The sequence below is a fragment of the Arachis ipaensis genome, chromosome B08 (genome assembly GCF_000816755.2).
Source record: "Arachis ipaensis cultivar K30076 chromosome B08, Araip1.1, whole genome shotgun sequence".
NCBI classification, from domain to species: domain Eukaryota; kingdom Viridiplantae; phylum Streptophyta; class Magnoliopsida; order Fabales; family Fabaceae; genus Arachis; species Arachis ipaensis.
The window spans coordinates 12,366,139-12,375,856 of record NC_029792.2 but is presented as its reverse complement, the minus strand read 5'-3'; positions in this window follow the sequence as shown (position 1 = coordinate 12,375,856).

The following is a 9,718-nucleotide window of genomic DNA, read 5'->3' as shown; positions in this document are numbered from 1 at the left end:
AAAATCCGTTCGTCAAAATGGCGCCGTTGCCGGGGATTTGCAATGGTGTTGTGTTATTGGTTATTGTACATATGTGAATATTGTGAATAGGTTTATCTTTCGTTGTTTCTTAATTTTTGTTAGTTTTATTTTGTTCTTTCATTATGAATTCTCACCACTTTGGCTTTGAGTTTGGTTCTAAGTGTGTTGTAGGAAATGTGGACTTTAATGGCAACATGTACCATGGATGGAACCAACAAAGATGGGAAGAGCCTCAAGGAATTGATCACTCCTATTGGCAAAAACCTCCGGATACTTATAGGTATAATTTCCATCCTAATGCATGCCAACTTAGCGGCTATGATGATTCTTTTTGTGACACTCAACAACCACCATCATATGCCTATGAATCTCATCCTCAACATGAACCTCAACCATTCTCACAAGCCTTTCATCACCAAGCACCACCCTATGATCCATATCCATCATATAACCAATCATCCATACCATATTTTTATGGCCATAATGAGCAAGAACCTCTAGAATCACCACAACCATATCAAGATTACTCCCAAGAACCACCTCAATACTCATCATCTCCATACCTTTACCAAGAAGAACCACATTCCTACCATAAACCCTCTCTCCAAAATAATGAACCTTCCTATTCACCCCAAGCCCCAATAGACGATCCTCTCACTTTGTTACTCCAAGGACAAGAAGCCATGAAGCGGGATACACTTCAGTTTGTGACCAATTTGACCAAGGTGGTGCACACTTTAGCCCACCAATGCTTGAATACTCAAGGTACTTCCGTGACCACATGGGAAAAGTCAAAAGAAGAGCAAAGCATGAAGGAGAAATTAGAAAATTCGGTCGAGAAGGAGGAGTCAAATTTTGTGTTGAAACAATTGGAGGAGCCTATGATCATTGAAGAAAAGGAAGAAGTGGTTGAAGATTTAGGAGATGTTGAAAGTCCAAGGGAATGTAGTCTCATGGAGCACTCTTCCAAGGAGCTTGATATTGAAGTTGAAGAAGGTGCGCAACCTCCAAGGCATATCATCGTTGGAGACTTGGAAGAGGCTTATCAAGAGATGGATTCAATCATGGATGAATTTCTCTCTACAATGGAATCCTCTCCCATTGGACATGGAGTTGAAAGTATAAAAGAGTGTGCACAACCTCCCATACCTTTGGTGAGCAATGAGAAAGAGAGCTACCAAGAGGAAAATGTTGGCATGGTGTATATTGAAATTGAAGAATATGAAGAGGTTGATCAAGAAATGACCTCGTTCATCAATGAATTTCTATCCAACATTGAATCGCCTCTCATTAAACAAGATGAAGTTCTTGAAGATAACACTAAGCCACGTAACAAAGAGGATGAGGTTGAAAGTGAAGAGAATTGTGAAGAGGTGGAAACAACTAAAGAAGAGCACAAGGAAGTAGACCTTGCATTGTCTAAGTGTGGGGAGGTCTCCCTTTCCGAGTCACCATCCAACACAACATTCAAGTGGGTAAAATTCTTATCCATAAGCTTTACTTTTTCGCTTGAATATGGTTTGATTGAAACGGATGGACAACTTAGAGCTCTTTGTGGACTTAAAGGAAAAAGAGAATTGTGTAGTGGTTGCAAGTTAGGAATTAGGCTCATTAAGGTCAAGGTTTCAAGGCATAGGAACGATGATTGGAAGAATATCACTTTGCATGGGTTTCAACGGAAGGCTTGGTATGTTAAAGGGAATTCTATATGTCAACCACCCGGAAAGAGAGAGTATGAAGACCAAATCAAAGATGGGTGTGAAGATAAGATATGGGATCCCGGTTCGCTATATGAAGACCAACTATGGGGACTCGTATCTTGGGTAGAACTGTGCCCGAGCTTGAGGAACATGGTTGGAAATTCTGTCAACCAATTGAGAAGCAAAGATCCTTGGAGATTCAAGGATGAGTACAAACATAAGCCACCATGATAATGAGCCCCTCAAATGTCCAACTTAAGGACTTAAACTAAAAGTGCTAGGTGGGAGACACCCCACCATGGTAACCTCTTTCCACTCTTTTAAACAACCTAAAGAAAAGACCTCATGATACATGTATGCATGCATTGAATAATTGTTGATTGTTAGATGAAAAACAAATCTTGGAAGGCATGATTAGGGGAGAATTGAGAGAATTGACCCTACACACTTGAGCGACTAGAGTGCAAACACTTCCGGTGAGGGTTCGATGCTCAATTCCTTGATTCCTGACTTTCATGAGCGTTCTTCTCGCAAGTCTACTTGAACTTCATTTTGATATTCGAATTGGTAGGATTCATGAATCGTTATATGATCTTGGCCCTACTTGTGCATGTATGACTTGGAGGATTGATTTATTTTTAACCAAGTAGGTAAAACTATTTTGCATTTAGTTGCATATAGTTTAGGTTGCATATAGTTCATTTACATGGAATAAATGTTGATTCTCTTTGTTTCTCTCTTGGCTTAAGCATGAGGACATGCTTGGATTAAGTGTGGGGAGGTTGACAAACCCCATTTGTAGGGTTTATCTTGTATTGATTTTTGGGGATTTTATCAACTTTTACCCACATTTATTCAATGAAATAGCATGGTTTTATAACTTCTCCCTTAATTATGCTTAAGAGTGAAAACATGCTTTTTAGGACTTAAAATAGCTAAATTTAATTCACCTTGATTCTATTAGATGCCTCGATATGTTTGTTAAGTGATTTCAGATTTAGGAGGCAAAGATTGGATTAAGGGAATGAAGAAAAAGCATGTAAAGTTTGAGAACTCATGAAGAAATGATGGAACCAAAAAGCTGTCAAGCCTGACCTCTTCGCACTTAATTGACCATAACTTGAGCTACAGAGATCCAAATGATGCGGTTCCAGTTGGGTTGGAAAGCTAACATCCGGGGCTTCGAAACGATATAAGATTTGCCATAGTTGCATCGCGCATAGGGGCGCGCACGCGCACGGTACGCGGGCGCGCCGTTGGTGGCACATGACTTACTTAATGCAACACGTAGCCAGCGATTTTAGAAGCCTTGTGGGCCCAATCTAACTCATTTCTGATGCTATTTAAGCCAAGGATTGAAGAGGAATGGATATACTTTTAATCATTAGTTTAGTTTAGTTTAATTTTTGGAGGGAAAGTTAGTTTTGAGTGCACTAAAGCTAGTCTTTCCTTGGGAGTTGGCTAGGACTTGTGGAATCAAGTTGATTCATCCACTTGACTTTCCTCCATTATTAGAGGTTAAATAAGTGGTAGCAATGGACAATTGTGGTCACAATTGAGGAGGATAAATAGGATAGGACTTCTAGTTCTCATACCTTGCCAAGAGTTTTGTTAGTTGTTAGTTTATTTTCTTTACAATTTATGTTTCTTGTCTAAAACCTCAAAACCCCAAAATACAACTCATAACCAATAACAAGACACTTTGTTGCAATTCCTAGGGAGAACGACCCGAGGTCCAATACTTCGGTTTATAAATTTTAGGGGTTTGTACTAGTGACAAATAACTTTTTGTATGAAAGGATTAGTGATTGGTTTAGAAACTATACTTGCAACGAGAATTCATTTGTGAAATTCTATACCATCAAAAATCCATTCGTCAAGCTCCCCAGTAGCAAGCACTATTCTCCGCGACCCTAACCTAAAAGCTTGGGATTGGTGGAGTCAATTTATGGAAGCTGAGAAATCCAAACACAATTTCAGAATCAAAAGTGCTCAGGTGGCTTATCTTCTATGGCAGATTTGGTTGGCGCGGAATACTTTGAGGACCAATGCCAGGAACCTAGGAAAATTCTGTCTCAGGCGATATTGTTGGAGGGGGAATACCGGCGACATCATCTCCTCAAACCACCTTCTCTATGAGCAGCAGTAACTAGCGCTTTGGAACTTCTTTCTCTCTTAATTGTTTTCTTTCTCACTTTTACCCATTAGATAATGTTTCTTTAACATCTCGGTTGGAAAAATCTCTTTGTCTTGACATAATGTACTCTAGGTGTAAAGTTCTTTTTATACAATAAAAAATATATATCTTTGGAAAAAAAAATGAAATTACAACAATAAGAAAATGAGAGTTGACATAATCAATAGAAACAGCAAAGCGCTGAAATAAAAGGCACGTGTTAAAAAAAGGAACTTGGAAAAGAGCTTTGGTTAACGTAGGGTTCTGGATGAGGATCTATCTGGCTTGTTGCTGGTTTTGTTCGATGAGATTCTTCATCTCAGACATTATATCATAGAGTTGGTTTTTTAACATTCCAGCCATTAACTTTTTATCGCCGATCTATTTTTCTGACATTTTTGAATGTGACATGATTGACCAGTCCAACACGAAAATAAAAATTTTAACCTTTAGTGATAGACCGTTCAAGCAAAGTTGTGAGAACCAAATGAATCATAAAATTGGGTTATCATGTCACTTATTTAATTGGTAGATTATTAGTTGAATTACTCACTTGCTTATAGTTAAAAATATAAATCCTATCATCTAATAAACTAGCTAATTTATTATTTGGATCTTTTGGTCTTTGATGATAAAATCTTTAAGTGTTGTCTATCATACTTAATTTTTACACTATATGATATAAATATAAAAAGTAGAATTTATACTTTTTTTTTACCTTTTAAATAAATTAGACACCAATTTTTTACGCATCATAAAATTTCCCAATGCAAATCTTTAAGTGTTGTGTGAAAAAGTGATGTGAGTAAGTTTATTTGTAATATCTAGATTTAAAAGTTATTTAATTTATTTTACCCAAAAAAAAGTTACTTTAATTTGGTATGACAAAAAAATAACAAATTTGATTTGGATAATTAGGTTAATAATTAGTTTTATTTTGGTTTCTACCTATTTAGTAGTCAATTCCTCTCCCTCAAACCCCCAATGCCACGCCGCCCTACTCCTAACAACCCGACCGTCACAGCCACTGCCTTTGACACAAGAGGGGGTGCGAAGGCCATGCCATCGTTCAGCGACCACTCGCCCTTCCGCCGTGACAGAATCAGCCGCAGCCGCTGCCATTCATGAATGCTCGTGCCTTCCCAGTCGCGATTCGTGGAGCTGCCACCACTGCGTCGTCCTTCCACTCGCAATTCGCAGTCACCGCCGTAGTCCTCCTCCCCTCGCGATTGTATCCTCGTCAATCACTGTCACATTTAAAAAGGTTGTCGTTTCTCCCTTTTTTTCAAAAGAATGAGAAGAAGTTTTCAAACTTAATTCTAACAAACAACTTTTTCAAGATGAATATAGAATTTAACTCAGATTCAAACTATTTTTTAATATATTCAAATCCTTGTAATGAACAACGAAAATTTGTTTCTCAAGAATACATCAATGCATAAATAAAAAATAGAAAAGCAATAATATTAATACATAAGAATCAACAAAGCTCCTAATCTGAACAGAGGAGATTAGTTGCTCATAATGCAAAACACAAAATCAGGATTCAAAAGTGTACGGAATAAGTTAGGTCCTTAATTCAGGGTTTTCTACTTATTCTCTGACTTCAATGCTTCTCCGTTTTTGCCTTTGTTATTATGAAAATCTTCAATAATCTCCTGCAAAACATATAAAGCAAAGTACTCAAAGTATCTTGATGAAAAGACAAGAGAAATTACGAGATTAACCTAATTAACTAGGAAAATATTAAATGATACTCATGCATCACCTATTAGCGTTGCCTATTAGAGGTTGTAAAAATAGGACGTTTTGGGTTGAAGAAAATAAGCACGTCAGTATAATGTTTGATGTGCATGGTCATCTAATGCCGCAACATGTGATGGAAGTTGTATGCGGAGGTTCGTGACGTGGTTGGTAGTTTTGGGCCATCTTCTTCAATACCCATGCAATCCTGCGGGATAGTGTTGAGCTAGAGTTGAATGACTCTGATTTAGATTATATTGTCGACTCCGGATTGTCCAATGATAGTGAGTCGTCTGGGGAGTATGTGTTGAATACTCCATCTAGTAGAGGTGTTTAATTTCTTCTTCCTCCCCCGTTGCTTGTTCCACAGTTATCAGAAGTTTCCAACCATTATCATACTCTTAATTTGGATGCGATGCAACTATAAGATCCTTTTAATCTTGGTGATAGTGACGCTTATAACACGGATGGAGAGGTAGAATTTTGAATGGGTCACGGGTTTAGGAGTAGAGATGTTGTTCTCTTGGCAATGAAGAATTATAGCATTCAAAGAAATGCCGAGTATAGGGTGCTGGAGTCGGATAGACTGAAATATTATTGTCGATGCAAGCAATCTTCCGCTGGTTGTCCATGGAGTCTACGTGTAGCACTTCGATAGAATCTGAATTACTGGTAAATGTTGTATTTAATAGTTTGTAGAATTAAATTACTGTACATTAATTTTTATCTTAGATGTTGGAATTTATGAGTTCTCTTGTAAGGAGGTGCGGAGGTTTAGGGGGCACATACTTGTTTGGCGCCAACTATGTCTCAAGATCACGCTCAGTTGGATAGTAGTCTGAATACTTGTTTGGCTCCAACTATATCTCAAGATGATGCTCAATTAGACAGCAGTTTGATTTGCACCGTTATCTTACCAATTATACATGCTGATCCATCTGTATCCATCCTAGTGTTGCAAAATTTAGTGCGAAAAAATTATCATTTCAAGCCATCATATCGAAAGGTGTGGATCGAAAAGCAGAAGGCAATTTCTCAAATTTATGGCGATTGGGAAGAGTCGTACAACAAGATTCCTACTCTGTTACAAGCTTACTGTCTTCTTGGTACCATACATAGTTGTGTTGCAGTTCCACACTATGACAGAAACATGATTGACAGAGATTTTAGCCAGCTTATGATAAGGTGTTCTGGGCCTTTCCCCTGTGTGTCGAAGCTTTTAAGCACTACAAACCATTTGTTTTGGTTGACGGGATGCATTTGTATGGTACATACGGGGGTGTGCTGCTAATTGCTATTGTCCAAGATGGAAACAACAACATTCTTCCCATCACCTTTGCATTAGTGGAATCCGAGTCTATTGAGTCATGGTCTTTTTTTCTGACAAACCTTAGGTAGCACGTCACTTCGCAGCGTAGCCTACTTCTCATATTTAATAGATCTCAAGCCATTCGCACTGCTCTTAATGCTGTCAATAGTGGTTGGCATCCTACTACAGCTCACCATGCTTATTGCATACGTCATATGGCTTCCAACTTCAATACCTAGTTTAATCTACTGTGGGAAAGCAGTATATTGTAAATGTAGCTTATAGTCCCAGTAAGAAGGGATGTGATCAGTACTTGGACGCATTAAAGGGGGTTATCAAGGGATATGCTTGATTGGACACTAAGGAAGGCACGGTACCTCCAGCACTGTGATGAAGGTCGTTGAATTGGTCACATGACAACGAATCTCTCTAAGTATATTAATGTTGTTCTAAAGGAAACGAGGAACCTTCCTGTTACTACTATTGTGAGGAAAACTTATGAGCGGTTGCAACAATTATTTGTGCACAAGGGTCTGAGCCTTTGGAAGGATGGTTCCAAATTTCATATTGTGTTAGGCTCAACATGCGGCAGTGTGACTATGGAGTTTTCCAAGCCTTGCACTATCGTTGTCATCATGCTTTAGTTGCATGATTTGCAGCGAGTGTTGAGTGGGACGCATTTGTTGATCCAGTACACCGGATGGGTTCAGTGTTTAAAGTTTATGAGATGGAGTTTCCTCCTAAACCATACGAGAAGATGTGGGCCCTGCGGTATGGTGCAAGGCTCAAGCCAAATCCATCTATGTGCGGGAAAGCAAAAGAATGACCGGTATCAACATGACTGTGTTATAAGATGGATGCAGTTGAGAAATCTGAGAAGGTGTGCGGTCTTTATCGTCAGGAAGGTCACACGAGGTGAGGATGTCCTAATGCTCCAATAGCAGATCAGTAATATAGTATTTTAATATCAATGTAGCCTTATTTCATGTAGACTTCAAAAAGTTTATGTAATTTTAACGTTTGTGTCTAAGTCTTTAATCATTTGAATAAAATGTGTTATTTCCATCATTATGTTAAGTTTTTATGTTTTCAAATAGAGCATTCAGATAAATAATATAACATACATATCAAAGATAAGCAACTACTACATAATTCAGCTAGTAACAAGAGTTCTAAAGGCTATAAGTACCTAAAAACAAATACATGATATAAGGCATTATAAAAGAGATATAGTGAAGGAACTACAACTGTCCAGAATGGTGATTAAGTCGATGACCCGTCTTACATATAGGTGGACGTGTTTGTCGCTAAGGTCGAGTGGGTCGGTGAACAAAATGACTGAAGACCAGATGGCGGGCATAACTGATAACCTGGAGGTGGAGGGGGTGGCAAAATAGTCTGGTACGCCCTTGTGGGTGGTACAGGAGGATATACGGGAGCCGCATGTGTATCCTCATACGTCGAAAATCCCTGAGCATAGTCTCACTGTGGAAGGCTTTCCTACCTGATGAATCCACTTATCTCTCCCGCCATGATATCTACCTGCCAGGTCGTCCATGACATTTGGGGGTGCACGCATGGGGTCATACAACTCACGTAAGTCAATTTGACACATGAATTTGGAAATGCCATCTTGCTGTGCTCCTGTGAAAGATAAATCATATTACAGTGCTCCTGTAGATAGATCTGACATGAAGTTCTGAGCAATATCCGCCTCATGTTTAGCAAATAACGTTAGTGATGGGACATCCGGCTGGGTAGAAACCAGAAGGCCTTTCGGGATCTCCTTCTTGCATGTATACTTTGCCTCCTCATCTGACAAATAAGCATCCTGCTGGGCTGGCACCACTTCATGAGCTCGGGCCTTCCGAGCTGGCTTACGGATATTATCTCTAACGTGTCTCCTAACTCGTCGCCTACGATCTGGACCATCTGGTGGAAGGTCTAACACATCTTCCTGAATAAGAACTCATCGACATTGACTGGGTCCTTTGGCCGATGCTGCTGACCGCCAAGCTGTCTCTTTACCTTGTCCACATGATGAAACTCCACAAAATAAAATCACACTAGTTGAACAACAGTTCTCCATGCCCGAATCTCACCAGCGCTCCTAATCCAGTCGGGTGTCATCTGCAGTAGCTAGGGGTCATTATACGGTGTCCACCAGAACTGGAAACACGCATAGTACTGTCAAAGCACTAGAAGAGTAATTTGTGTATAACATATGAAGACTCCAAATGTCGTACCTCGTCAAACCTCAGATCATCCATCCTGCGAGGCAATCTAAGGCCTCTCTCATGATGGTTGTCCCGAGTTTGCTGTCCAAGCTCTGCCAACCTAATTATTGGAAAAAAGATCCGTTAGTTTTTAATAATGCACATTCTTATTATTACAACAAAGATAGTAAGTAATTACCTCAAAGCAAGAGGAAATCTAAGAATATCGTATCCAACAGGACAAAAAGTTGGGAACCTATGTAGATCCACGACATGACTAATAGCACGCACCCAGCAATATTCGTCGCATCACGCCAGACCGCGCTGCACAATGAATAATAGGTGTGAGATAGCATCCCAGAGCCTCATGACAACCGTCTGCAACTATTAAAGACCTCCAGGAGCGGCAACCATAAATAAGTAACATCTAGCATATTGGCAAAGAGTAGCCTCATCAGCCCCTGGTGGAATGTGGGCCACCTTGTTCCTGAGCCACGTCATCTTCAACCCGAAATTCTGCTTCTTGTCCTTGGGCTGGGGTAGAGGCCTCCCA